Source organism: Schistocerca serialis, chromosome 3 (assembly GCF_023864345.2).
Source record: "Schistocerca serialis cubense isolate TAMUIC-IGC-003099 chromosome 3, iqSchSeri2.2, whole genome shotgun sequence".
Taxonomy (NCBI): Eukaryota; Metazoa; Arthropoda; class Insecta; order Orthoptera; family Acrididae; genus Schistocerca; species Schistocerca serialis.
The window spans coordinates 342,837,084-342,849,364 of NC_064640.1; the positions used below are offsets into that span (position 1 = coordinate 342,837,084).

General features: G+C 42.1%; 1 protein-coding gene across 4 annotated transcripts in view; it reads left to right on the forward strand.

Moving 5' to 3' along the window:
* Nucleotides 1–12,281, forward strand: part of LOC126470151 (plasma membrane calcium-transporting ATPase 2-like) — a 374,428-nt gene that overhangs the window by 88,657 nt on the left and 273,490 nt on the right. For all 4 annotated transcript variants that reach the window (XM_050097768.1, XM_050097769.1, XM_050097766.1 and 1 more), the window contains exon 2: nucleotides 7,396–7,459. The gene's annotated coding sequence lies outside the window, so the exon portion shown is untranslated. The remainder of the gene's footprint in view (nucleotides 1–7,395; nucleotides 7,460–12,281) is intronic.

A 12,281-nucleotide genomic window follows, 5' to 3' on the forward strand; every position in this document is an offset into this window, starting at 1 on the left:
CTCAGCTAACTTCGGCTCACTACAGTGTAGTGTGTATTAAGAGAACTTAAAATAAATTTTCATGTAAGATCTCTTGGAAGTAATTTTGCAAAGTTATTCAGTATGATTTCCTTCTATGACGACACTCGGGACGCGCTGTTTGAGGGCATCTACCTAACTGTAAGAATGTGGTCGACAGACCATAGTTCAACCCGCATACAAACAGCGTGCAAACGAGGCCATTTGGTCTGACAGAAAGAGACTTCTTTAGATCGTAATATGTTACATTTGGAGATTTCTGTTGACGATAAACTGTCCAAAACTAAGGATTTTCTGACGGCGCAGTATCTGCCTACCCGATTGAGCTAAATGCAGAAAAAATGGATAATTGAAATTCATGTAACCGAAGCTATCATATTTAACTTCATACTTCACAATATTTAACAAATAACTTCTAAATTTCATTTATATGTACCTGCCATTTTTCACAACTTAATAGGGAAACTCCTGATTTGCAACTTCATCTCGCGCCTCCCGATTATTTCATTAAGTGTCCCGATTTTTAGCTAATTGTCAAATCGTAAGACATTCGTTTTGAAAGGCCGCCATTTCAGTTTTTTGGCCAATGGTCGGAAGTTCTTCAGTAATTAGTCGTTTTTAATTAATATATTTATCGAGGTTCATAGAAATTTGCAAGTCGCCCGCGATCTACACTTAAATTGCAGTTTTCCACTCTCCCGTGCTTTTATAGAAAGTCTACTTGTACTGCTCAGTGTTTCGCTCTGTCTGGGCTTGGGTCTTCTCATTGTGCTAAAGTGAAGTCGCTTATTGAACGTTTCTATAATTGGTATAAATCATTAGAGTTGGTGGTAATGTGTGTAATTCTGTCACCTGTACCCCTGAAAGGCTTTATTTTTGTGTAAGCGGTTGTTCCACGTGTATCTTATTCGTCATATTCGTAGCATTTTGGTTTGATATTTTTCTTTTCATTATGGCATAAAATATAACTTCTTAATGTGGAAACAAAAGCATAAATAAAACGTTAAATTCGTGAATCACAATGAAAATATGAAATTCGATGTTAAAAGTGAGTTACGGGGTTGGTAATCTGCTGAATGCTTACTTCGTTTGTTTTAGAACACAATTTGCCTATCAGTTGCGCTAACCGGGCGAGTCAGCTGTTCACGAAAGTTTTCCCGGATAGCAGTGCAGCGAAACCTGTCGTGATTATACGAAAAATCACGAAAAAGCTAAAAAAAGAAATCTTAGAAATTTTGAAAGATTGACCATTTTCTATTTCAGCTAAAGATAGTAACAAAAATGATGCGAATTTGTCCCGTGCTTGTTACTGTTCATAATAATACCACCCAAAAAATAGGGTAGCTTATCTCTGCCTGACTTCCAAGACGGGTTCCACTGGTGTCAGCTTCCCAACCTAGCACAGAGTACCAGGCCTACGCCCCAGATGAATGATAGGGAATCAACGTTTTGGGTAGTTCCAGTATCTTTGTGTTTTTATAGCTGTTAATAACTTCACAACGTCATAGGGAGACGCAGATCATTTCTGTGCACTACAGTGAGAATGAGCTGCGGTGTTTTGATCATTCACACCTCCTGAGTTTTAAAACTTAATCTCCCGATATTTTGTTTTTTGAAGTTTCGCAAGTATGTTTATATCGACGCCATTTGGATTGCAGGCAGAGAATATCGGCTTGTAACAACAGACAAATGGCAAAAATAACATTTAAAATTCTACCCTGAGACAGTTAGCTAACGTGGCAAAGAATGTATAAAATTGTATATATATTAAATAAGAAAGACCCTGCTTTTCACCCTTACTCCGTTTGTCTGCCTTACTGATCTCACGGTAGAGTATTTCATATGTGGTATGCCAGGGGAGTAAGAACGTTTACATAACAAGCTTTTGTATTCTGTCTAGAGTGACACGACCAATGTCATACTTTTTCCTGTGTAGTCTCGCGGTAGTGTAAATATTTTTTGTTCGTCTATATAATAGATCAAGGAGGGGGGGGGGGGGAGGAGAGGTGATGGAAATACATGCACGATGTTGAGGCCACAAGACTGAACTAGCTGAAGAGAATTGGAAGGACTTTGATAGCTGTAGGCCTGGGGAAACTAGAAACGTTGTCCCATACCGTAGTGAACTAGTTTGCTAAAAATATAACTGCTTGACAATACCTAACTGTCTGAAGACGGTTACCAGCTTCGTCGAATACGTTGATATTCTTCTACACTTTTCTTTGATTTCTGCAGTTAGGTGTTAACACATTGCCCTCAGTTCTTCTGTGACAGTTTCAGTCTTAAATGAATATTAGATATGAGGGATGGTTGTGAAATTGTACAAAATAATGGTTGAAATGCTGTGCTTTTATGGATATTAAAAAAAATCAGAACTTCGTCGTCAAAAAAAATTTTTTGATCTGTTGTATACGTCACGAGAATGTGGACTGATAGTAGCAGTTGAACATCTGGAACTAACGGGCAAATGTGACACAATGCCCAGTGTCGGACTTGCTAAACGAACGATTTATGTCTATCAAAAAGGAAGGAAAAACCAATTATTTTCTGCCCTCGGTTCACGTAGAACAGTTTCTGATCACCCGCGTTGGCGGCGACACGGAGATCCGGAACAAACAGGCGGTTATTGTTGTCGACTACGGCAGAGCTCACGAAGTGAACGACTAGCCAGAAGCAGTCCGAAGCGTAGTGAAAGACGACGTATGCGTGCGCGAGCTGTCCATGGAGCCATCAGAATAAAAAACAAAAAGGAAATACAGGCAAGGCCAATCACTCGTCAATGGCACGTATTGAAGGCTTCAGAGAATATTGAGAGCCGCGGGCAGCGGTATTTACGGCGTGTCGCGTCAGTGGACAGGCGCACGCAGTGTGCCTGCGGCGGCGGGAGCGAGCGCGGCTGTGCTGGACAGACGCCCCGACCTTCGCTCCGTATCGATACTCGCCTGGGTGGGCTGTCCGAATCACTGTCCGACACGAGAAATCCTCAAATACAGTGCAGAATTAACACTGTACCGGCCTTACGGTTTATTTCTGGATGCTGACAAGTATTGAGTCCGACACGTGAAGTACGGACTGCATAGTAGTTAACGGTTTAATATTCTGTTAGACGTTGTCTACACGAATATGTGGCCAAACCCCCAAGTATCCGCTGTTTACATAATCTCTCCGAATATGATTCTAACGTTCAAAAAACACACGCAGTCTGTGCTTCCCCGTACTGCTTCCTCAGTCTACTAGCTAATGATGTGTCGGCTATTTCCGGGTCATTTGTTAGACGTGAGTCAAAAGTCTGACACAGATGGCTCTGGTCCATAACTCATTTCTCTCATTTATGATAGTAACCCGTTAATCTTGCGAGCAGCTTGCGGCATCGCCTGTGAAAGCTGCAGTGAAGTGTGAAACACTTATGTGATACTCCAGTTGTGGGAGAAAACAAATAGATTCGCCCAGAAAAGAACACAAACATTTTCCCTAGGCCGGCTGTAGGCATCACGAGCAGATGCGCGCAGGCGGCCTACGACGAATTCCCTGGAGTTCCAGAATTTAAGATATGAGAAGTGGCTTTTGTGGCGTACTGTTCTATTACACATAAACCTATTATTTCTGTGCTTCTGTTACCACAAAACTTAATGCTTCATTGTTTATGGCACTTGCAACAAAGTTTCTTCTCGATATTTCACCGAAAACTTTCATTTTTAAGATCATGGCTGTGTAAACAATGCAAGTTCAGCGTTGCAGAGAAGAGAACCACCAGCAATCAGCTACTGTTAATAATGCCATTTATCTACATAAACAGCGCCGTTACCGGTTTCGAGCCGACATATTAACCTTCAGACGACTGTTAGCGTTTAAATGACATTGTTGTTTACATTAGATGTTGAAAACAAAACAGCCAACTTATGTCAACAAAAACAAATGTAACGTAAACTTGAGAGCCGTCCGGATATAAACCTTACGGTTCGAAACTAGTAACAGCGCAATATTTTTTCATGAATGACATTATTAACAATACATGGTTACTGATGGTTTCTTCGTTACAAGAACGAACGCATAAAAACTTTATTGGTACGTAGAACCAGTTAGTTTCCTGGTACAGCACTCCGAATGATAGTATTTTTCTTATTCGTCTCACTATTTTTTAGTGATACGGCGAGCAGCGTAATTCTGTGGTATCAGAATACCATAAGTTTTTTGCTACAGATAGTTTCTCGTTCTTCTGACAAGTGTGAGATTAGGCATTAAAAACCCTTTAACCTCCCACTCCAGACGTTGCGTGAGCGGCAGTGCAATAGCAGGAGCTATTAAAGGCAGTAGTGCGGAAGGGCCACTAGTGGATTGGTGTCTCATCCATATTGCGTGCGTGTGGCATGCCAGCGAGGTGAACGACACAGTGCGTGCGGGCTCTGGCGTATCGATTCGGGCGCCACCGAGGCCTAGACGCGGCAAGGACACTGCCTACCGCTAACAAGCGACACCCGCCCGCCTTTGAATGTCCTCCGCTGCCGATTCCTCTCCCTGAGCCACGCCCCCAAGTCGTCGGCGCGCTTGCTGCTTCAAAATATGTCAGGCGGGCGGGTCACCTCTCCGGGTTAAAAGGGAATAGATTTTTTGAGACACGCTATGTTCTGCTGACTACTACACAAAATGTGATGTAACATAAAGTGCTCGCTCCATTCACAGAACACGTGGACAGTCTGAAACGAAAGGCGGTTACGACACGTAACTGCTATATTTCATAGCAGCACAATATAGTTGATGAAAAGTGATTTTTGATAATCATACGGCAGAGCACTACCAGAGCATCTGACCAAATGTTTGTGCGAGTGCTAAGATCGTTATTTGTCCTGGCGTTTCCAGTGACAGTCTTCCGTTTTTGTATGCATTAGTGCCGTAGTTTGGGATAATTGGCAAATCATACCTTTCATTCCACCTCTGTTCCCTTTCCTCGTCGCAATACCTTAAATATTTTCGAACAGTCGACCTGGTCAGTTGGCTCTCAGGTCCGAAGCACTTACAGGACGAAGAGACGGGTTGATTGAGAAATTGAACTCGTATTTGGTAGGCCCGGGCTTCAAATTCCAGTCCTGCCATTGAGATTTAGGCCTCCGTAGTTTCCTAAATCGGGCTGATGGTCTTGTTTACACTGAAGTTGCAGCTAAATTGAGTGCCCGCTGCTTACGGCTGCAGAATGCGTCCCACGTTACGTGGCAGTTGAGCTCCGTGAACGAGTTCTGGGGCATACCGAATAAATACTTGATTTCCAGTGCTATATAAATTAATTTGGTGAGCCAGTTGTCGCAAGGAAGGATTAGGTACTGAAAGCTCATGATCCTGAGGATTTCATACCACCACTCGATGCGGTCCCATCTTCCGATAGCGTTGACTGGCGCCTGGAAGAGCGTCTCTTCGTAGTTGCACCCACATAACTGCCGGCCCGTGCTGGCGCTTCTGAAACGGGCCAAGAATAAACTTGTCACGCTACTGCAAATTGATGTACTTACCGCCTAGCGGGCTTGTGCAACAGCGTGGCGTCTGCTGTTTGTTGTAGCTGCAACAAATCTGCTTGTAGCTATAGCGTATTGCACTGGAGCCCACTATACAATATATTGGTTAACTGACTCTTAACGCCTCGTCATTTAACACTTCATCTTTTGTCAGGGAAGGATTATTTTTTTGCAGAAACAAAAATTGCTTGGAAACAACTTCAGAACTTTTCACCACGCAATGGGCGTTAGAAAAGAGAAGTATGATTGGCCAAGAAACAATAATTGTTCAAAGAAAATAGTACTTAAACCATTTCATTGCAAGCATGTAAATAAAGAAAAAAGCAGGCAACAAGATGATCTGTTGTATTTTTTCGTAATATGGTAGTGGGTTAGGTATGAAGTTATCACGCGATAGCTAGGACGGTGACTCCGAATTCTAATGGTGGTGGTGGTGATACATTGCTCACTTCCTATTTTTTGAAGACACAGAAGGTGTCCCAGACCTTTAGGGGCAAATGCTTTCACGAAAGGTTGAGAATCCTAAACTGAAATATTTGAGGTAAGGATCTCTAATGATCGGAAATAGATATTCATTATTGACGTTAACAACTTATACATTATAGCAGCAACTTACGCTCGCAACAACGTTCCAGTACCGACTGCAAAGTCGACATGTGACTGCTGGTGAGTATCGTACCTCACGACCAGTCATCATAATCATCGTCTCCGTACTCTCTTCGTTGTAATTCTTCTTCGAGAGCCTTGGACAGCGCTGTGTGGTTTGAACGACATAGCTTGTCGTATGTCTCTATACGACGATAAATTTATTTCAATTAGAGCGACGCCTGTTGAGACAGCTTTCTCTGTTTTCCAACCACTACATTAATAAATACTTGGATGCAGGTTCCTGTAACGAGTAGTACTCCGTCTTAGTCACGAACTGTAAACTGTAGTCACTCCACGGTGTATTATTTCCTTTTTCTCTTTTTCTTAAAGGCATTCGTCGACCACTGTATTATTGCACCTGGAAGTGAGGGCGTTTCGGTCGGCTCATTCAGAGTCAGCACGTAATCGGGGTTGATAGTATACGCACAACCGACTTGAAAGCATTGACAATGCGACACGTATTTCATCATCACTCACTTGATTACCATAGCGTCACCGCGAGTTTCCGACAACGGCCAAGTGAAATAACATTGTCGTTGAGTAATACCGTCACTTAAGTGGATGCGGCAGGCAGTTTTTGCGAAACAAGCGCTGTTTGTAGATACATGCCCCAAACTCTTTCCTCATTCTAGACATCGTACCGCCTGAAATAACAGCTCTGACAATAGGTTCGGAATGCCTAATACTCTATATAGGTTCCTCCACATAACGTGAAGATTTGGCTGGCGCTACCTGTGTAATACAATCTCGACGAAATAGTTCACTGACAAACTCTAGGCAACTTACCAGAACCTCTTTCAATTCTATTCAATTTACATGTTAATTTTCGGAGAAAACGTGCGCTTGATTTTACATGACTGCGCTGTGATCAAAATACGGTAGTTAACTGGCGGTACAGTCTACGCACCTAGATTGTTATGTAACAGTCGTTGATAACTGTGTTATCGCGACAAAGTAACACCTCTCACGCAGAAGTGCAGTCGGGAAAGGTCCTTTTAACTGGGCAGCAGTGTTCAAATACCGCGAATTTTCAGCATTCCACTGACACTTTTTACTGATCTGATTAAGCTCATTTACACATTCTGGAACCTCTGCAGTCCGTTCATTATCGCCGAGACTCGTTGATCCCCTTTACGAGGCGACTTCCACAAATTAAATTTCGTGTTTGTCATAAATTTTATCATTCGTGTTCGATGAAAATTTAATAATGTTTCTTTTTTTCCAGGAACGCTGTCTGTGGCCAGCATTTCATATAGAAGAAATTTGATGTCCATCTCGTTCCACTACAGGTACTTAATTCAAGCATTTCTTATATACGACTTGGAGGTAGTTTACTTTGATGCGTATGATTTACATACGTGTATACTTTCGTAAAATAATTGTACAGAGGAAAGTACTAAGAGCCGAAATGTTTGACTGCATTGATCTTGTAATGTGAAAGCTGGAAAAATTTCTAGACCAGCAAAGGCAAGTGACAAGCGACTGCTGAAATGAATCCATGAGCTCAGCAGTTCACAATTTGCTTTTAACTTGTAGATACAGTCATTCAATCTTTCACATGACTTCTAATCAGTAACGTTTTGGAGTAGGAGCTAGGTCTCTCATGAGCAAAATACTCTTGAATATTCGTGCGAATAACCGATGACAAGAACACCTCATTTTGTGTCGTAATAACAGGGTGTAAATTTCAAACGAAATGGTTACGTGGAACGTGTTATAAAACACACATATAATCTATGTATTTACCTGATAAACTAACAGCTGGGGTCTAGTTGAACATTTCGTCAAATAGGAAATACTAGTTGCTCTGTTAAAGGTAAATGAGTACTTCATGACACTCTTCAAAATAACATTCAATTGCCCGTTATCATTATGAGATTAATTTTCGGTGTTTAAAATAGAATTTCCAGGATGCTAGACCAATATCGACGTTCATTCTACAGCGAAGACCGTAAATTTCCCGGAGAAATTAGTTTTTTTATACTGTCCCCACGGTAAAGCCAGCCAAGTTTTAATCAAATTACCACGAAGCACGTCTGAACAGCTTTTGATTCTATCTGTGCTCACAACCTAACGTGAAATGAGTTCTCCTGTGACATTCTTGTATGTCTGAGTTCTTCAAGTTCATGCTTTAAAAGATTCTTATAGTTTAAAATGACAGCGGTGACTTTTACGCTTCTTTAGGAAGTGTACTTGTAAGAATCTGCCAAAGAGTTGCCTGTGACAGTGTCGCTATTCTGGTAGTTTAACCAAATACTTTATTTTTCCTTTAACCAATTACAAACAATATGGATCAGAGGGCAGCCAGATCCTTAGTTCTGTTCAATTTTTTTAAACTTTCTCCTGCAGAGCTTAAGTTTGTATGAATACGTGGTATCGTCTCCAGCAGTTTATCTGAAGAGTAACGGGAAAATAAATATATTCAATTCTGGGAACCGAATATCAGAAGCTCAGTGTGTCCACGATTGAAATAAAATTCTCAAATTGTTTCATACAGTGTACTAGAGGTAAACGGCGTAAACACAAACATTAACTCTCCACTAGGATTAATCCAACTGATCCACTTTAATGACCGTCCGGAGTTGGAGTCCTTGGACTATTGCAACTTCTAAGTGGTGTACGTAAAAGTTATTCATAAAATTGATCTGAGTGTACAATACATCTTTTATTTTAATACCGTTAAGAGCATGAGAGAGAACTGTGCCACTGAATTTAAAAGGTCCATGAACAAATCTTCCTTTGTACATTTGAGCGTTCCAAAATTTCTATAAACCGAATAAGTGCACAAACCCCGAATTATCGACTAATGGAAACAGTTCATCGTAAGGGTCACCCGCTGTTCCCAGTACGTGACCTTTCTTAATGTAGCTAACAGTGAGAACATTGACTGTACGAGGCACATAATATATTTTTTTAGAAATGAAGCCTAGAACTTCTAATGACTTACGTGGTCATACAGTAGTTTCCGGTTGATAAAGTGGTTATACTCACGTAACTGACAAAATCTTTGAAACATGTTTCAGGATATGCCCATTCTGTTGTCCAGCCATGATAATACCCCAGTTTGCAAGGCTGGAAGTTACATCTACATCTACGTGATTACTGTTCACAATAAAGTGCCCGGCAGAGTTCAGAAGTAAACACCAGAAAATCCCAAGGAAATGGAACTGCTACCTTGAGAGATCACTCTGGCCTACATACTCCGTATCAATAGTCATCCGTGACTGTCTACTAAAAACTGCCCGCACATAACATTAGATTAGTGTTCATGTTGCTATCACCAGTCCTGTACTTCGTTGCTGACGACAATGAGCTGGACAGAAGTGACTGCTAAAAAAGGCTGGGAGGCGGTCGTAGTGGGTTGCCAGCATTGTTGTGCGGGATGTGAAAGCGGCTGCACCGCCGGCCTTGGCACACTGCGGAACACGCCAGCGCTTCTGAAACCACACGGAGCCGCCGGCACAATGACGAATGCTGACGACCTGCCGTGCCACGTTGTTTCTATGCCACGGCCTTCGCGCTGGATTGAAACACTAGTCTCCTCAGACTTTCACATTTATTTCGAGTGGGCGGAATGAAGCTGCACTGTGGTGATGACTGTTTTTTTTGTTGTAGTTACTACTTCGAGAAAGAGCGTTCCACGTTTCCTCGTAAAGTGCTAGTATCACCGATGTGTAAAGCTATCAACTGTAGTCATAATTTATTAGGAATGTTTATGATGTGAAAGAAGCTAAATCGCTTAATTTTATTACAGTAGCTTTCCTGGTCAAACAGATGTGAAAGTGGACATTCCTGCCGAGAATCGTTATCAGTTTTGCAAAAACGCCTGAAAAGACAATGTAGCATTATCGAGAGCTAGGTAACGCATTGGTCGTAGCAGCGGTTACGTGTAGGAGGGTTTAATATCCAATTTCGGTCATCCTCATTTATAATTTTCGTAGTTTCCATGTGGAAGTGGAATGGTGCTATAAGGAAGACCACGGCCAGTTTATTCTGTCATCCTTTGCTGAAGTATTGATTACTTTCCAAGCACAAGCATGTGGACTGGGTGGAAAAAAAGCACGAACTTCATGCACCCTTCTCAACCATGTATGTTTACGTGTAAGCTAAGAGACTTTGTCAGTGGCAGAACTGAAAATAAGTTGGCTTTGATCCCCTGCAATTATTATAGCCATGTGCCGTTGTATTACCTGCATATTTACTTCGTGTGTTGCTGTCTAAAAATAAAACTAAACGTAACATATTACGTAATGTATTGCTGGAGTATGCTTAGATTCATTGTATAGCTTGCGATCAGATGCTTTCTCGATAATTTCGTGTAACTGCTTTGGTCGTGGTGATCACTGATGGTGCAGATCTGTTTTTATATGTATACAATACTGGCCATTAAAATTGCTACACCAGGAAGAAATGCAGATGATAAATAAGTATTCATTGGACAAATATATTATACTAGAACTGATATGTGATTACATTTACACGAAATTTGGGTGCATAGATGATGAGAAATCAGTACCCAGAACAACCACCTCTCGCCGTAATAACGGCCTTGATACGCCAGGGCATTGAGTCAAACAGAGCTTGGATGGCGTGTACAGGTACAGCTGCCCATGCAGCTTCAACACGATACCACAGTTCATCAAGAGTAGTGACTGGCGTATTGAGACGAGCCAGTTGCTCGGCCACCATTAACCAGACGTTTTCAGTTGGTGAGAGATCTGGAGAATGTGCTGGCCAGGGCAGCAGTCGAACGTTTTCTGTATCCAGAAAGGCCCGTACAGGAACTGCAACATGCGGTCGTGCATTATCCTGCTGAAATGTATGGTTTCGCAGGGATCGAATGAAGGGTAGTGCCACGGTTCGTAACACATCTGAAAAGTAACGTCCATTGTTCAGAGTGCCGCCAATGCGAACGAGAGGTGACAGAGACTTGACGTTTTGCCATTCGTGCACCCAGGTTCGTCGTTGAGTACACCATCGCAGGCGCTCTTGTCTGTGATGGAGCGTCAAGGGTAACCGCAGCCATGGACTCAGAGCTGATAGTCCATGCTGCTGCAAACGTCATCGAACTGTTCGTGCAGATCGTTGTTGTCTTGCAAACGTCCCCATCTGTTGACTCAGGGATCGAGACGTAGCTGCACGATCCGTTACAGCCATGCGGATAAGATGCCTGTCGTCTCGACTGCTAGTGATACGAGGCCGTTGGGACCCAGCACGGCGTTCCGTATTACCCTCCTGAACCCACCGATTCCATATTCTGCCAAGAGTCATTGGATCTCTACCAACGCGAGCAGCAATGTCGCGATACGATAAACCGCAATCGCGAAAGGTACAATCCGATCTTTATCAAAGTCGGAAACGTGATGGTACGCATTTCTCCTCCTTGCACGAGGCATCACAAAGACGTTTCACCAGGCAACGCCGGACAACTGCTGTTTGTGTATGAGAAATCGGTTGTAAACTTTCCTCATATCAGCACGTTGTAGGCGCCAACCTTGTGTGAATGCTCTGAAAAGCTAATCATTTGCATATCACAGCATCTTCTTCCTGTGGGTTAAATTTCGCGTCTGTAGCAAGTCATTTTCGTGGTGTTGCAATTTTAATGGCCAGTAGTATATCAAATTCTCCAGAATACTTATAGTAAAGGCATGTGGAGCTATTTTCAGAAATTTGCATTGTTTGAAGAGTAAGAAACAAGGCTGTAAATTTGGAAGTTTATATTTGTAAGTGTAACTAAATTGCAAAGCCACAAATTCATACGGCAGTTACGAAAATTTTGCTGTGCAGTTCACCAAAATCATTTCGTGACATACCAACGAGATAGCTGACTGAAGCATACCGAGAAAATACTACCATTTCGGAGTTACGATAAAAGCGTTTCATAGTAACTGAGACGGCAAGGAAGAAACGTTTACCCTTCGAAACACATTTTGTTAAGACGGATGAAGCTGCAGTGCCACTTCACTGAACAGTTAACGCATACATTCAAAACCCTGTGGTGGTAGCGAAATATCAGTCGTGATTACGAGTAGTTATTATTATGAATGATTGTAATTAAAGAGCAGCTACTTCGGTTGCCTGGCGCACCTTGCCTAAGTGTCAGGTCTAAGC